This window comes from Lepus europaeus, chromosome 17 (assembly GCF_033115175.1).
Source record: "Lepus europaeus isolate LE1 chromosome 17, mLepTim1.pri, whole genome shotgun sequence".
In the NCBI taxonomy this organism is placed as follows: Eukaryota; Metazoa; Chordata; class Mammalia; order Lagomorpha; family Leporidae; genus Lepus; species Lepus europaeus.
The window spans coordinates 62780520-62798252 of record NC_084843.1 but is presented as its reverse complement, the minus strand read 5'-3'; the positions used below and the strand labels follow the sequence as shown (position 1 = coordinate 62798252).

The window sequence follows — 17733 nt, the reverse complement described above, 5'->3', positions numbered from 1 at the left end:
TTTGTTATAGTCACGGGTGAGCCTATTAAAATGTTATATATTCCCTGCAAAGTACTTGTTGTAAGGCCACCACAAAACACACCAAACACCGAAGTTAGAGAAAAGGTTTATTGTCAGATGGGGGGAAGCCCAACAGGCCAGGGGGAGAAGGCAAGAGAGTAAGAGAGAGTAGGAGGGCATAAGAGACAGAGCAGGTGTTTGGGAATAGCTCCTGTTAAGCCTTTGCTGGGGGTGGCTAGGGAAGTAGGAGCAGTGAATCCCATTAGGATGGGAGTAGAGCTGACACATGTAGTTGGGCTATGGGGTTTGGGACAAAAGCCTACTGTGCAACATGGTGATGGGGGGGGCAGGTCCTAAGGTGGTCTCTGGGCATAGATGGAGCCACAGACAAGACTGTGCCATTTTACTAACACTTGTGAAATATAATTTATTACATTTTTTTGAAGTACAGTCTTACAAAGAACTTTTTTGTTTTTGTTCTTTTTAAAATTTACATGTATTTATTGAAAGGCAGAGAGAGCTCCTTCCTATCTACTGATTCATTCCCCAAATGTCTACAGTGGCCACAGCTGATCTGGGTCCAAAGCCGGGAGATAGGAACTCAATCCATGTCTCCCACATCAGTAGTAGGAACCCCGATACTTGAGCCACCACTACTACCTCTCAGGGTCTGCATTAGAAGAAAGTATTACTCTTTTTTTTGTGGGGGAAAAGAACCTCAAAATAGGTTTCTAATAGCTTCCTTTGTTCATTGTTACAAAGCTAATAACAAGACCAAAGCTGAACATCAATAGCATAATCTTAAATCAGTGGTCAAAGAATGGAGAAGACGTAGCCTAAAGGCAATCAGCCAGGGCTGGCTAAGGAATCATGGATATAGTGTAAGGCCACCACAAAACACACCAGACACTGGAGTAAGGGAAAGGGTTTATTGGAGAAAACCCAGCAGACCAGAGGGAAGAGGCGAGGCAGGAGAAAGAGGGAGAAAGAGAGCGTCAGAGACAGAGACAGAGACCAGGAGATGGAGAGGAAGAGAGAGAGAGGAGAGGAGCTGGGAGCTGGATCAGAAGCCAAGCAGGGATGCCGGCACTGCAGGTGGTTGCACCACTGCTACACCACAGTGCAGCCCCAATAAAATGTTAAAAAAAAAAATTTCTGAAGGGCTTCAGAAGACATTACAATCTATTAGGGTGAGATTTTCTTATAGATTACCTCCCTCACTTTGGTGAGATGTGGAAAGTTATCTAGTTGTATTGCAACCAGGATTGAAGCTCTGTAACTCTTTCCATACCCTAGTTCTATCTGATTAGTTCCACAATGAATATATACTTGTCTGTTAACAACCTGAATGGGGAGCTTGACCTTGATATTTGTACATCCTGCTTTGCATTTAGCACCCATCAGTATAAATCTGTGTTTTGTACTTGGAGATAGTGCTCCCTCCCTCTCCTGCATCTGGCATTAGGAGACCTGAGTTATGAAAGCTAATGGTTAACAAGAAAAGCAATGGTGTCTCTCTCTCTCTCTCTTTTTTTTTTTTTTGCATTTCTCTTGCCAAAAGACTATTTTAGTATATTGTTAATGTAAGAAATCAATTAGTTTTGCACAGTGCCTGTTTAATTTTACTGATAAATCTTAACCATTTTTAATCGTCATGTATTTTCTCTCAATCTATAGAAATACAACAAACCCTCATGTTTATAAGGATTCTGCTAATGAATTTTTTTCATCTGTATGCTTATAAAATAACTCCTTTCAAAAAAGCTATTTTATAATCACAAGTAATACATAGAAGAGTGTGTGTTGGTTCTCTGGGTCCTTTGTGCCCTGCCTGCAAATGCAAGTTCTGGGCTGACTGGTCACATGCTAGGGGGCGGGACCCTGCCTGCTGTTTATTCTTGGTGATACAACTTGGTGTCTTTACTGAGAGAAGGGTGGAGATCTTTTACAGACTTTGGGCTTAAAAACACTTTAGATCCCAACATTTTTAAATTGCTTTACTTGATCGCCACAGCTTAGTTTACATAATAATTTTCTTTAATAGTGTAATCTGTTTATAAGATAGTTGGAGTTTTGCCTATTAAAATGATTTGATTTAATTTGAATCAAGATAATACTGCAATTTTGAATTAGAGAGTCAAACAATAAAAATCATTTTGGCGATTCTATAACACACTTCAAAAATGTCCTCCCCCCCCCCCCTTTTTTTTTTTTCTGCTGTAGTGCAAAGGACTTGTTCAGAGCTGGCTCTTTGGAAGTAGCTGCCACCCAGCAAACATTATTGTTTGATGACCTCTGTCATCAGGAATGCCCCTAGAGGAAATAACCTCATAATTGTTTTTCTTAAGCTTCTAGTAAAGTTTGTGATATGTCCTTTCAAGTTACTTTTAGTGAGTTTCTTAAGTTTATTTTGTTTGCATTTAATTGGAGACTCCACCTTTTTAACTTTATCTGGAATTGTCAGGGCAGAGTTCCTGGTATTTGGTAAAGAGAATTGTCTTTCCCTGATATCCTGTTGTGTGGGAAGCCTTTGTGGTTTAGATTCACAGTTTCCCATTGTTGCTAGCCACAGTTGTCTCCTCCCTCTGCACTCTTCCCTCCCAACCACTCTAGCTATTCCCTTGTCCCTCCCCATTCCTGTATCACTTGCCCCACAAATGCCTTTGTGGTTGCTGGAGGTCTTTTGCTGGAGATTGAGTGTTGCTGTCTGGTAAGTATAACAGTTGTGGTGACAGCGGGTTGATGGAGAGATGCCTGAAGTGGTCAGTCTTTGTGAAGTGTTTCTGGTAACAGGAACAGTTCAGATTTTGAAATCAGATTTTAGAGCTCCTAACTTTCGGGAGGCTTCTTTAAAGCTGCCTGACTATTGCTTCTTCTCTTTCTCCATCCTCTGTCAATTATTAAATTTTAGAAATTTTGCTTTCATTATTAACTTAAAAAATTCTCATGGGTTTTCTTAAGCTTTTTAGAATTGGGTTGTGAGTTTAGTAGTATTTTAGAGTTACTTCAAACAGAAAGTTACTTGTGATGTTTTTCATTCTTGTTTTCAGGATTAGTACAGTGATTAAGTAATAATTAGGAAATGAGCCTATTTTGTGTCTTAACTGGAAAGTAGCATTTACTTCCAGAATCAGTGATTCTTTTTTTCCCTATCAGCAAATGTTGTTGCCTAAATTCACCAAGATTTTGGCAATATGTTGTCAATTCTGGGAAATGGTTTGCTGACTACTTCAGGATGCCAGATGCTTCTGGGAATTATTTTTGGGAAGTTTGATTTGTTCCTTTGCACCTGTTCCCTTGAGGTGTGAGGTCTATAATCTTTTTCAAGGTAAATATTTAATATTTGGTATTCAAATTCAGTCATATGTTATTTTCACAATAGATTTTTCTATTTGGCCTGTTTTAGTCCTCACCCGAGAGAGAGAGAGAGAGAGAGAGAGAGATTGTATGAATCATACTTTGGTATTTCACGCAGTTATAAGTGATGAGCGCACGATACTCCCAAGAGTACTACTAATAAAAAGTCATCTTTATGGTACTTGATGTGAGGGAAAACTTGTTTGTGAATTTTATTGCTTTTCGATTGAATTGCTTATCCAAGTGGTGGTTGTACTTAGACAACATGATTTCTTGAGCTCTTATTATGGGTCCTATGCTATGTGCTAGGAAGCAGTCATATTTAAGTAGAAAGAACACAGGTTTTTCTTTTTTGTAAAATGAAGAAAACAATCCCTCATTAGTGGCTTAAGTGTGAGAAATAAAGAACATAACATGTCTGGTGCCTAACCTAATGCTAAACACATAGTTGGTATTCACTAAGTGGCAGCTACTTTTTTTTTTTTTTTTTTTTAATAATTTTACAGTTGAGAGAGTTGGAGAGGCTAAGAAATTGGATGAAGGTCACTCAGTTGTAATTGGTAGAGCCAGGATTTGAACTGGCTCGAAACCTGGAGTTTGGTAGTACATTTTCATTTGAGTACTATAAAGACTTTTAGAGTAGATTTCACTGGAATCTCTGTTCCTTGTTCCTCCCTCCACCACCTGCCCCCATTGAGGAGTGGTTCTTTATAGATGCCCTTCTCTCTTTGGGATCATCTGTCACCTTCCCAGTCATGTGCTTACTGTCTCACACTGGAGTTGCTTGTGCCATTCAGTACCAGTGTTCTTCCAACAGAACTGAATGAAACTAGTGCTGTCAGTGGCTTTCCCTCCCATGTTTCTCTTGTTGATTACAGCCATCCTCCTTTTATTTTTTGTGGTGAAATAATTTGAGTACTGGTGTGTTTATGATTCATAAATAATGCATAGTTGCAATCAAGTATTTAAATTTAAAAAGCATTTCTTAGTGACTTAAAAAATTAAGGGGAAAAAAAAAAATCTCTGCTGTTACTGAACCAGAGGTCTGTATAGGGCAACTCAGCAATTCATGGTTGTCTGATTGTTTCCTTTAATTTCTTAACTAGCTTGCTGTTGATAGTTTGTTTGCTGCTATTTGCAGTATGTCTGAGAGAGAATGTTGTGTTCTTTCTACTGGTTATAAAGTAGAATATCTTTCTTTTTTTTTTTTTTAAAGATTATTTATTTGAAAGTCAGAGTTACACAGAGAGAGAAGGAGAGGCAGAGCGAAAGAGAGAGAGAGAGAGCGAGAGCGAGAGCGAGAGAGAGAGAGGTCTTCCATCCGCTGGTTCACTCCCCAACTGGCCACAATGGCTGGAGCTGCGCTGAGCCGAAGCCAGGAGCCAGGAGCCTCTTCTGAGTTTCCCACGTGGGTGCAGGGACCCAAGGACTTGGGCCATCCTCTACTGCTTTCCCAGGCCATAGCAGAGAGCTGGATCAGAAGTGGAGCAGCTGGGACTTGAACTGGCGCTCATATGGGATATAATTGGTAGAGCCAGTTGGCTTTTACCCACTATGCCACAGCGTTGGCCCCATCCACTGCATTCTTTCTATTGCTATGCCACCTCCCTTTGAAGCTGGTAAATTATCTGTTTAGTTCTGGATCTTTATAGGGAGGTGCTAAATACCCTGTAACTTGTCAATTCTTAATTCTTTTTTTAAAGATTTTTTTTTTTTTTTGAGAGGTAGAGTTACAGACAGAGGGAGAGACAGAGAAAAAGGTCTTCCATCCGCTGGTTCACTCCCCAACTGGCCACAATGGCTGGAGCTGCGCTGAGCCAAAGCCAGGAGCCAGGAGCCTCTTCTGAGTTTCCCACGTGGGTGCAGGGACCCAAGGACTTGGGCCATCCTCTACTGCTTTCCCAGGCCATAGCAGAGAGCTGGATCAGAAGTGGAGCAGCTGGGACTTGAACTGGTGCTCATATGGGATATAATTGGTAGAGCCAGTTGGCTTTTACCCACTATGCCACAGCGTTGGCCCCATCCACTGCATTCTTTCTATTGCTATGCCACCTCCCTTTGAAGCTGGTAAATTATCTGTTTAGTTCTGGATCTTTATAGGGAGGTGCTAAATACCCTGTAACTTGTCAATTCTTAATTCTTTTTTTAAAGATTTTTTTTTTTTTTTGAGAGGTAGAGTTACAGACAGAGGGAGAGACAGAGAAAAAGGTCTTCCATCTGCTGGTTTACTCCCCAAATGGCTGCAATGGCCAGAGCTAAGCTGATCTGAAGCCAGGAACCACGAACTTCTTCTGGGTCTCCCATGTGAGTACAGGGGCCCAAGCACTTTTACCATCTTCCCCTGCTTTCCCAGGCAATTAACAGAGAGCTGGATCAGAAGAGGGGCAGCCAGGACTTGAACCAGCACCCATATGGGATGCCGGTGTCTCAGGAGGAGGCTGAGCCCACTATGTAACAGCACTAGCCCCAATTCTTAATTCTTAGAATTAGTTAATTTAGAACGAAGAAAAGCATGTCTTCTTACCTGTTTTCTTTCCAACAAATTTGTTGTGAGAGTTTTTTGATTTCTTAAAATTGGAAAAATAAGACTTTCTCTCCTTTATAAGCAGATTGTTCTTCCTGTTGTAGGTGATATAATAATTTGAAGCTGCCAAAGTCCAACCCTGAGATTGTTTGAGTTGAGTAACTATTCACTGGGGAGTTAAGGTTACCAGTCCATAAATCAACAAATAGTTTGGCCTTTTGTGTGGTTGTAGATGCTTATCTTTATTTTAAAACTTGAATCAGAAGCAAATAAATATTGATTTTGTTGATAGTGCCTCTATTAGAAAAAAATTATCTCCAATATCTCTCAAGCTGGATATGAATGTTGTAGGGCTCTTTTGTTTCTAAAGAGAGTCAGAATTTATTAGGATGTTGGAATTGGTTGTTCTAGGCACTTGCCCTTTTCTTTTTTTTTTTTTTAAAGATTTATTTATTTTTATTTGAAAGAGTTACACAGACAGAGGAGAGGCAGAGAGAGAGAGAGAGAGAGAGAGGTCTTCCATCTGATGGTTCACTCCCCAGTTGGCTGTAACGGCTGGAGCTGCACTGATCTGAAGCCAGGAGCCAGGAGCTTCTTCCGGGTCTCCCACGCAGGTGCAGGGGCCCAAAGACTTGAGCCATCTTCCACTGCTTTCCCAGGCCACAGCAAAGAGCTGGACAGGAAGTGGAGCAGCTGGGTCTCAAACTAGCACCCACAGGGATACCAGAGCTTTAGGCCAGGGCGTTAACTCACTGTGCCACAGTGCAGGCCCTGGCACTTGCGCTTTCAAACACAGTTTTCTCTCTTGCAGTAGGTATTTGGTGCAGTGGTTCAGACACATGGGACATCTGCGTCACATGTGGAAGTGCCTGGGTTTGAGTCTTAGATCAGCTTACAACTTAAGCTTTCGACTAATATACCACCATGGAAGGCAGCAGGTGATGGCTCAAGTACTTGGGTCCCTGCCACCAATATCGAAGACCTGGACTGAGTTTCTGGCTCCTGGCTTCCATCTGACCCAGGCCCAGCTGTTGTGGGCCTTTGAGGAGTGACTCAGAAAATGGAAGCTCTCTTTCTTGCTGTCGTTCAAATAAAAGACAATTTTTTTTTCTCTTACTATTAAGTCCCCAGTGACTACTATTATATTTGACCCCTATATAGAATATAAAGATTATTATTATAAATAAAGATACTTATAGATTATGTACTGTAATCCTTGTACACAGATAACTGCAATGTGAGGGAGAAGGTAGATGTTTTAATACATACCCCCTATGCACTGAGAGCAGAGAGGAGATGAAGGAAATTGGGAAATTGGAAAGGTAAGTGGGAGAGGATCTGGGAAGGCTTTTGATGCAACTATCAGCAAGAAGAGATGGAGAGGAATAGTTTCTCGCTTAGAGGCCATATTAGAGCCGAAGCCATGAAAAGTAGAGTACAGAACATATTCATTATACCGAAAGCAGTCCAGTTTACCTGGAGTAGAGGGTGAATGGAGAAGCACATAATTGAGTAGTCAATGAAATGTCTGATCATTGAGTGAGTAGAAGATGAACCTGGGGGCCAGCGCCGCGGCTCACTAGGCTAATCCTCTGCCTGTGGCCCCGGCACACCGGGATCTAGTCCTGGTGGTCGGGGCATCGGATTCTGTCCCGGTTGCTCCTCTTCCAGTCCAGCTCTCTGCTATGGCCCGGGAAGGCAGTGGAGGATGGCCCAAGTGCTTGGGCCCTGCACCTACATGGGAGACCAGGAGGAGGCGCCTGGCTCCTGGCTTCAGATCGGCGCAGCGCGCCGGCTGTAGCAAACATTTGGGTGGTGACCCAACGGAAGGAAGACCTTTCTCTCTGTCTCTCTCTCTCACTGTCTAAACTGCCTGTCAAAAAAAAAAAAAAAAAAAAAAAAAAAAAAAGAACCTGGAAATGGTGGTAAGACCCAGTGTTAGTTAAACTTTGTGCAGGTGCCACACATATTTAGTTCTAATAAATTAGGAATTATTTCAACTGGCAGTATATGTGAGTACCAAAAATATGCAGTGTAAAATCATAATTATGAATGGTTCAATTAGCAAAAAAATAAATCTGCTAAAATAGGTCTGATTGGCTCCTTTGATTTTTTTTTTTCCGCCCTTGAGTTTGCTATTTGTTTATGTGTTTTTTTCCCTGCTAGTAGTAGGATAAATAGACAAGAAAAAAATAGGGTAGAGAAACTTTTGAAAAATGCATCCATTAATTTCCTCTGTGAATTAGAAAAATACCCTTATTCTTACCTAGGCAGACAAACACTCCCATCTAGGGGCCTAGGAGCCATTGAAGATTATTGAAAGGGAGAGTGGTGTTTCTGAACTGTATTTTAGGAGTCCTCTGGTAGTCACATGTAGGAGCAAAGGACTGATAATGAGTCAGTAATGTGGTACAGTGGTCCAGAGGTGGTAAGGATCTGAACAGCCACAGTACCACTGAGAATGGAATGAAAGGAAATAGAGATCCAAATCTGGCCCTGTTTCTACATAAGAAATAGTTACCCAGTTATTAAACAGCTTTCATATTGTTGGGATATTATCTGTCTCAATGATTGGTACCTCTGGTACAGACCCCTTTCATTCTATTTCCAGGGACATGAGTTTGAATTCCTATTTTAGTTTTACTTTGCATAAGGGAGTTACAGATTAAAGATACTTGACCTATGAATTTTACATAATTTAGAAACAAGAGCCCTTCACTCCATCACCCCAACAAGCCTGTGTTCTTTACATTACTTACCCTTGATCTGGTAGATGTTTAAACTTTTTTATTACTTCCTTCTAGAATAAATCAAGCTCTGAAAAATAGATTCCTGAACTAATAAAACTTACATCAGTGACTGCTATACTATGATATTAAACATAGTGAACCAGGAGTTTCACATGGAATTTTCACTGTTTACCAGGTTCAGAAACTAGGTTAATGTTTCTTCTTTCTCTGTAAATTCCTATAACTCTATCTTGCTCTTGGTCCAACTACCTATATTATGATTATTCTTATTATTTTAAATTTACTTTTTTTTAAAAAAGATTTATTTCTTTATTTGCAAGTCAGAATTACACACAGAGAGAGAGAGAGAGAGAGAGAGAGAGAGATCTTCAATCTGATGGTTCACTCCCCAGATGGAGAGAGAGAGAGAGAGAGAGATCTTCAATCCGATGGTTCACTCCCCAGATGGAGAGAGAGAGAGAGAGAGAGAGAGAGATCTTCAATCCAATGGTTCACTCCCCAGATGGAGAGAGAGAGAGATAGAGAGAGAGGTCTTCCATCTGATGGTTCACTCCCCAGTTGGCTGTAACGGCCGGAGCTGCGCCGATCCGAAGCCAGGAGCCAGGAACTTCTTCTGGGTCTCCCATGCGGGTGCAGGGGCCCAATGACTGGGGCCATCTTCTACTGCTTTCCCAGGCCATAGCAGAGAGCTGGATTGGAAGTGGAGCAGCCAGGTCTTGAACCAGTGCCCATATGGGACACTGGCGCTTCAGGCCAGAGCATTAACCCGCTGCACCATAGCACCAGCCATAAAAGATTTTATTTATTTATTTGAAAGGCAGAGTTAGAGAGAGGGAGACATGGAGAGAGATTTTCCATGTTTTGGTTTACTCCCCAAATGGCTGCAATGACCGGAGCTGGGCCATGCTGAAGCCAGGAGCCTGGAACTCCATCCCCATCTCCTGCATGTGTGACAGGGGCCCACGCACTTAAGCCGTCTTCCACTGCTTTCCCAAGTACATTATAAGGGAGCTGAATCAGAAGTGGAGCAGCTGTAACTCACACTGGTGATCATATTGGACCATATGCATCACAAGTGGCAGTTTAACCCATTGAGCCACAACACTAGCCCCCGCCTATGGCATTTTAGTTATTTTTCTTCCTTAGTGTCTTGTATCCTGTGAGAGTTTCTCAGTCTTTTGTCAGATGTCCCTCTGATATTTTCTCATATTTGGACTGAGATTTTGTGATTCAGGCAAGAATACCACAGAAATAATGCTGCTTCCTTTTTACTGCATTGTATCATGACACTCATGATGTCAGTTTTTGTTATTACTGGTGATTTTGACCTGGCTCATTTGGTTAAGATGGTTTTTGCTGGTTTTCTCTATTGTAAAGTTAATATCTTTCCCTTTGTTGTTAATACATTTCTTGGTGGAGACACTCTGAAATTATCACTTGGATAAATGTCATAGAGTTCTCTACATATGGGATTACAACTGTACTTAGTGACTTCATTAAAATTTATTTTTTTAAAAGATTTTATTTATTTGAGTGGTAGAGTTACAGACAGAGAGGGAGAGACAGATAGAAAGTTCTTCCATCTGCTGGTTCACCCCCTGAAATGGCTGCAAAGGCCAGAGCTAGGCAAATCCGAAGCCAAGAAGCTTCTTCCAGGTCTCCTACATGGGTGCACAGGCCCAAGCACTTGGGCCATCTTCTACTGCTTTCTTAGGCCATAGCAGAGAGCTGGATCGGAAGAGAAGCAGCTGGGACTTGAACTGTTGTCCATATGGGATGCCAGCACTGAGGCGGAGGCTTAACCTACACCACAGTGCTGGCCCTTAAAATTTATTTAGTTGTTTGAGAAATGAATTCCTTTAAAAGACTTCCCATTCTATGCTTCCTGCACCTTATATCTGGTTTCCTCAAAAGGCTCTCAGATTTTGCAGGAACAAATCCTGTGTAGTCTTAATTGGTCTCAGTCACATGCATTCATTTTTAATTTTTTAACATTTTTTTTTATGACAGGCAGAGTGGACAGTGAGAGAGACAGAGAGAAAGGTCTTCCTTTACCATTGGTTCACCTTCCAGTGGCCGCTGCGGCTGGTGCACTGCGACCGGTGCACCGCGCTGATCTGAAGGCAGGAGCCAGGTGCTTCTCCTGGTCTCCCATGTGGGTGCAGGGCCCAAGGACCTGAGCCATCCTCCACTGCACTCCCGGGCCACAGCAGAGAGCTGGACTGGAAGAGGGGCAACCAGGATATTTGTTTTTTAAAAATTATTTTTATTTGTTTTAGAGAGAGTCAGGGAGCTCCTTCTGGTGGTTCATTCCCCAGGTGCTGCAGTGGGGCCTGTGCTAAAATCAGCGCTGAGAACACAATCCAGGTCTCCAGCATGAGTGGCAGGGACCTCATCCACTTCTTGACCTGTAATCACTGCTTCTCCGGGTCTATACCGTGGCAGGAAGCTAGATTTAAGATCTAGAGCTGGGACTCAAACTCAGGTACTCCTGTTATGGAATGCAGGTGCCTTAATTAATAGGCTAAATGCCTACTCCTAAATATAAGTGTTTTTAAATATTTTGTTTATATTTTTTGAAAGGTAGAATGAGAGGGAGAATACACACACACACACACAGAGATCTTCCATCCACTGGTTCACTCCTTAAATGGCTGAAATGACTAGGGCTGGCCAGGTAGAAGCCAGGAGCTTGGAACTCCACTGGGTCTGCCATGTTGCTGTAGGGGGCCAAGGATATGGGCCATCTTCTGCTATTGTTCTAGGCACATTAGCAGGGGAGCTGGATCAGAAGCAGAGCAGCCAGGACACCAACTAATGTCCATATGGGATGCCAGTGTCTTAGGCAGTGGCTTAACCCACTATGCCACAACACCAGGCCCCTCAAATTTTTTTTTTCAGGCAGAGTAGACAGAGAGAGAGAGAGAGAAAGGTCTTCCTTTTTCTGTTGTTTCACCCCTCAATGGCTGCTGCCGCCAGCGCACCGCACTGATCTGAAGGCAGGAGCCAGGTGCTTCTCCTGGTCTCCCATGTGGGTGCAGGGCCCAAGCACTTGGGCCATCCTCCACTGCACTCCCGGGCCACAGCAGAGAGCTGGCCTGGAAGAGGAGCAACCGGGACAGAATCCGGCGCCCCGACTGGGACTAGAACCCGGTGTGCCGGCGCTGCAGGTGGAGGATTAGCCTAGTGAGCCGCGGCGCCAGCCCCCTCAAATATTCTTAAAAATAGAAAATTAGTTATTGAGTCTTGAGGCCTGTGTAAGAGAGGAGCCTTGAAGCTTAGGCTCATTAGTGTTTGCTTTGTGATATAGAGGTCTGCAGAAAGAGTGAGACCCACTGTTTCCCATCAGCTCATGCATGAGGAGGTTTTTGGTCTGCTCACAGAAGGCTTGTAAACAATGTGGGATATATAATTTAGTGGGTCTACTATACAAGGAAAAAGGTAATAAAATTATATGCTTCCTTCCATACAAATTTTTGCTTCTACTTCTGTAGAAGTATATCTGACATTACCTATCACTGTGTCTTTTTCAGAGTTGAGAGCAACACAGTAATAAAATTCTGATGAGCTGATTCTCTTCTTTCTACCTGTGATCAGTTATTCCATGGTTTAAGGACATGGCCAGAAATTAGTAAATGTATATGATGATGATGATGATGATACAGTTTCTGCCAAAAGTCTTTGGGAATAATTAGTAAATTATTCCAGTTGTTATGTGGCCTATAGTATGTGATATTTTTTTTTAACGTCTGGGTCTGCTGTCTGCAGGATTCTGTAAGCCCTTTGATTGTTACTGCTATAGGGGCAAAATCAATCATAGGAGTACTAGGTAAGAGGCTATTAATCAATTTTAATTTAAATATGAATAAATTTACATATTCAACTTAGTAGCCATTACCAGGTGTTGATGGTTCTTAATCATCATTTAATTGGCTGGCCTGAAAGCTAAGCAAGATAATACAGATATTGAAAACTGTATGTGAATAACTACTTGGAACAGATGGCCACTGGACAGATAATGCATACTTATGAGTTTTTTTTTTCTTTAATGTGCTAGGCTTAAGAAGTGCTTCCATTTTTTTTTTATCTTTTTTTTTTTTAATACTTTTTTTTTTTGACAGGCAGAGTGGATAGTGAGAGAGACAGACAGAGAGAAAGGTCTTCCTTTTTGCCGTTGGTTCACCCTCCAATGGCCGCTGCGGCTGGCACATAGTGCTGATCCGAAGCCAGGAGCCAGGTACTTCTCCTGGTCTCCCATGCGGGTGCAGGGCCCAAGCACTTGGGCCATCCTCCACTGCATTCCCGGGCCATAGCAGAGAGCTGGCCTGGAAGAGGGGCAACCGGGATAGAATCCGGTGCCCCGACCGGGACCAGAACCCGGTGTGCTGGCGCCGCAAGGTGGAGGATTAGCCTGTTAAGCCACTGCGCCGGCCAAAGTATTTATATTGACTATAAGAAAAACCTGAAGTTGTAACTGAGTCACATTACATTTAGAATATCTTGCTTTATAAGATGAAGCAGTTGTATAGACAGTTTAAAAAACCTATATGTATGTATTTAGAATCATACTTTTTAATTAAAATCACAGTTTATAAATAGAAATATAGGTGATATGACAAATGAAGGAAATGATAGGGGTAGGTGTTTGCTACAGCTGTTAAGATACCCTCTTGGGATCCCTGCATCTCATATTGGAGAACCTGGCTTTGAATAACACTTCTCTTCCAATTCCAGTTCCCTGCTAATGCACACCTGGGAGGTGGTAGTTGAGATGACCAAGTTCTTGGGTTGCTGCCACCCATCTGGGAGACAATGATTGAATTCTGGGCTCCTGGTTTAAGTGTTGCTTTTAGCCTTCATTATTGTGAGTATTTAGGGAGTGAACCAGAGATTGGAAGATCTCTCTCTATTTCTCTGCCTTTAAAATAAATTTTATAAAGAGAAATTAGTAAAATCCTGTGATGTGTTCCATAATGATCACAGGAATGTGAATGTAACATAATTGGCTTCTGATTTGCATCCATTCCTTATTTTCAAATTGGGTGAGGTAAAACCCCTAGTATGTGAGAGTAGGGGAGACCTGGAAAGGGAGAGAGGCCTCTAGAAATATTGAAATAAGCATTAATTGCCTTTATAAGAAATTAGCAGAATTTGTATCAGCCATGGGAGTAGTCCTTTCAGGCTTGACTTTGGCAAGGGAGGTTTGATATGAAAGCTGGGTTTCATAAAGAAGGGAAGATGGATAGTGAGAATCCCAAGTAGGTAAAACAGAATTAATAAGGATGCAATATGAGAAAATACTTTGGTTCATATAGGGAAATATTAGGAAAAAGAATAACGGGATTAAGATTAGACTGAGTTGAGAACTAGGTTTAAAAAAAGTTTATTATTCAGCAGGGACCTAGGGAGGATTTTTAGAAAATTTTAATTGATAACTTTTCAGATTTTTATATATTTATTTATTTATATGTATTTAGTAAATACAACATTAGGAACACAGTAATTCTTCCCACTACCCCCATCCTTCCACCCACTCTCCCCTCATCCTCTCCCTTCTCTTTGGTTCAAGAAAGAAAAGGAAACAGAAAGAAGGAGGGGCCAGTGCTGTGGCGCAGTGGGTTAACACTCTGGCTTGGCGCCAGGTTCGAAACCCGGCTGCTCCTTCAAATCCAGCTCTTTGCTATGGCCTGGGAAAGCAGTAGAAGATGACCGCAGTCCTTGGGCCCCTGCACCTGTGTGGGAGACCCAGAAAAAGCTCCTGGCTCCTGGCTGCAGATCAGCACAGCTCCGGCTGTTGCGGCCTACTGGGGAGTGAACCAGCAAGTGGAAGACCTCTCTCTCTCTCTCTCTCTCTACCTCTACCTCTACCTCTACCTCTACCTCTACCTCTACTCTGTCTGTGTAACTCTGACTTTGAAATAAATAAATAAATCTTAAAAAAAAAAAAATAAAAAGAATGGAGTAAAAAAACTAAGAAAACTGTTCCTCAAGTGTCTAAACAAGGGCTGTTCTTTGTTACTGCTTCTCGAAGGTGTTTTCGCTTTTTTTTTTTCTTTTTCTTTTCCCTTCCTTCCTCCCCCTTCTTTCATTTTTGAAACTGAATTGTTGGCCGGTGCCGTGGTTCAGTAGGCTAATCCTCCGCATGCGGCGCCGGCACACCAGGTTCTAGTCCCGGTCGGGGCGCCGGATTCTGTCCCAGTTGCCCCTCTTCCAGGCCAGCTCTCTGCTGTGGCCCGGGAGTGCAGTGGAGGATGGCCCAAGTGCTTGGGCCCTGCACCCCATGGGAGACCAGGATAAGTACCTGGCTCCTGCCTTGGGATCAGCACGGTGCGCTGGGCAGCAGCCATTGGGGGGTGAACCAATGGAAAAGGAAGACCTTTCTCTCTCTCTCTCTCTGTCCACTCTGCCTGTCAAAAAAAAAATTAAAAACCAAATAAATAATTTAAAAAATATTCTTGAAAATAAGAAAGGGAAGAGGAAAGGGGGTGGGAGAGAAAGTTGGAGGGCAGGCACAGTGGGAAGAATCACCAAGATCATAAAGTTGTAACTGAAATGTATGAAGTACACAACTGCAAAGCAGTATAGTCCTACTTACATACATAAGGACATACTTCTAAGGGTACAACCTAACAATTAGCTATGAGACCCCAAAATCCATTAAGCTGGCTGATAAAAATAGCAGCTTATGTGTTACAAAGATCAAATGGATAGGAACAAGTAGTAAAGATATACATACGACCAAGAGTTAAAGTGATCACATTAATAGGACTGTTTGGAAACAAGAATAGACAGAATTAAAAAGGAGCAAAGACTCCAACAAGGGAAGCAGTCCATACAGCAGACTCATAGAATGACAACTGCTGTAAGAAGCACTCTGACCTCAGAATCAGCCCTTAAGGCATTCTAGTCTGGCTAGAAAGCCAAGACATTATGGGAAAAAATGTATATATATATGTATGTATGTATGTATATGTATATATTTTATATATATAATATATATTTATACATTATATATACATGTATATATAAAGGACGCCTGTAGGTGAGTGAGACTCCAGTGGAAAGAAGTGGCCACCAAAGAAAGAGGTACCTTTCTCTGAAGGGAGGAGAGAACTTCTACTTTGCTTATGGCCTTGTCGAGCTACTGGATCAAAAAACCTTCCATAGCTAAAGCAGCTTATGTCAGGAACCTTGGGTGATCACTGATATCATATAAAAGCGTTAAATAAACAAGAGTTACTGTGCACTAACTTCCCATGCAGGACCTCTGTCCACAAAGAGTTACTTCATGAGACTTAATAATAAAACTTGTTCTCAAGAATCACTTCCTGGAGGCCAGCACTATGGCATAACAGGTAAAGCCGGCACTGCAGGTAGCCGTATGGGTGCAGGTTCAAGTCCTAGCTGCTTCACTTCCTAACCAGCTCTCTGCTATGGCCTGGGAAAGCAATAAAAGATGGTCCCAGTCCTTGAGTCCCTGCATTAGTGTGGGAGACCCGGAAGAAGCTCCTGGCTCCTGGCTTCAGATCAGCACAGCACCGGCTGTTGCGGCCATTTGGGGAGTAAACTATTGGATGGAAGACTTTCTCTCTCTCTCTTTCTCTCTCTCTGCCTCTCTGTACCTCTGCCTTTCAAATATGTTAAAAAAAAAAAAAAAGAATCACTTCCTTTTAGTGTATTAAACGGAGGATATTATTGTGTCTAATAAGTTACAGTCATGTCTAAGAGCTCACAAAAGATATATCATCCTTGGGTTCTTCCTTAAACACAATTCAGCTTCTTTCTTTCTTTCTTTCTTTCTTTCTTTCTTTCTTTCTTTCTTTCTTTCTTTCTTTCTTTCTTTTTTTTTTTTGACAGGCAGAGTGGACAGTGAGAGAGAGACAGAGAGAAAGGTCTTCCTTTTGCCGTTGGTTCACCCTCAAATGGCCGCCGCGGCTGGCGCGCTGTGGCCGGCGCACTGCGCTGATCCGAAGGCAGGAGCCAGGTGCTTCTCCTGGTATCCCATGGGGTGCAGAGCCCAAGGACTTGGGCCATCCTCCACTGTACTCCCGGGCCACAGCAGAGAGCTGGACTGGAAGAGGAGTGACTGGGACAGAATCTGGTGCCCTGACTGGGACTAGAACCCGGTGTGCCAGCACCGCAGGTGGAGGATTAGCCCATTGAGCCACGGCACTGGCATTTATTTGCTTTTAAAAATATTTTTTAAGGGACCAGCATTGTGGCACAGTGGTTTGAGTCCTGAACCAGCTCCCTGCTAATATGTCTGGGAAAGCAGTGGATGATGGCTTAGATACTTGAGCCTCTGCCATGCACAAGGGAGACCCAGGTGGAGTTCCTGGATCCTGGCTTCAGCCTGCCCCAGCCATTGTGGCCATTTTTGAGTAGTGAACCCATGGATGGAAGATATCTCTCCTTCTCTTATTCTCTCTGGCACTCTGCCAAAGATAAGTTGATTTTTAGTGTGAAATATTTCTGAAATTGAATATGCAAAGGCTCTTCAAAAAATTTGTGGAAAATGTGTGTTCTGAAAACACTACATGGTTTCCAATTTTTTTTGCACCAAAATAAATATATTTTGATTCCATTTTCCCATGATTGTTTTGAAGTACCATGTAGATGAACAGAGCTAGGAATGTGAACAACTTTTCTCTGGTTAAGCTATTTGTCTGTCTCAGTATGATAATGTTTGACTTCACAGTGTTTGGGTTACTTTTGACTTTATTGCTTGTCATGGGATGCTGATCGTGTTTTTTCCTTTTGAATCATTGATCAGTGTTGCATGATCATTCTTTGAAGACCTTTTAAAATGTTACCTGGCAACAGGCTCATTTATTTATTTATTTATTTATTTATTGACAGGCAGAGTGGACAGTGAGAGAGAGAGAGACAGAGAGAAAGGTCTTCGTTGGTTCACCCTCCAATGGCCACCACGGCCGGCGCACCACGCTGATCCGAAACCAGGAGCCAGGTGCTTCTCCTGGTCTCCCATGCGGGTGCAGGGCCCAAGCACTTGGGCCATCCTCCACTGCACTCCTGGGCCACAGCAGAGAGCTGGCCTGGAAGAGGGGCAACCGGGACAGAATCCGGCGCCCCGACCAGGAC

At 42.6% G+C, this 17733-nt stretch overlaps 1 protein-coding gene across 16 annotated transcripts in view; it reads left to right on the top strand.

Annotated features, from left to right (window-relative positions):
• Positions 1-17733, top strand: part of USP54 (ubiquitin specific peptidase 54) — a 131128-nt gene that overhangs the window by 31932 nt on the left and 81463 nt on the right. The window contains exon 1 of one of the 16 annotated variants that reach the window (XM_062214125.1): positions 2633-2710. The exons of 14 other annotated variants lie outside the window; for them this stretch is intronic. The gene's annotated coding sequence lies outside the window, so the exon portion shown is untranslated. Of the gene's footprint in view, positions 1-2632; positions 2711-17733 lie in introns of those variants that run through there. One more of the 16 variants, XM_062214119.1, reaches the window with a different exon arrangement.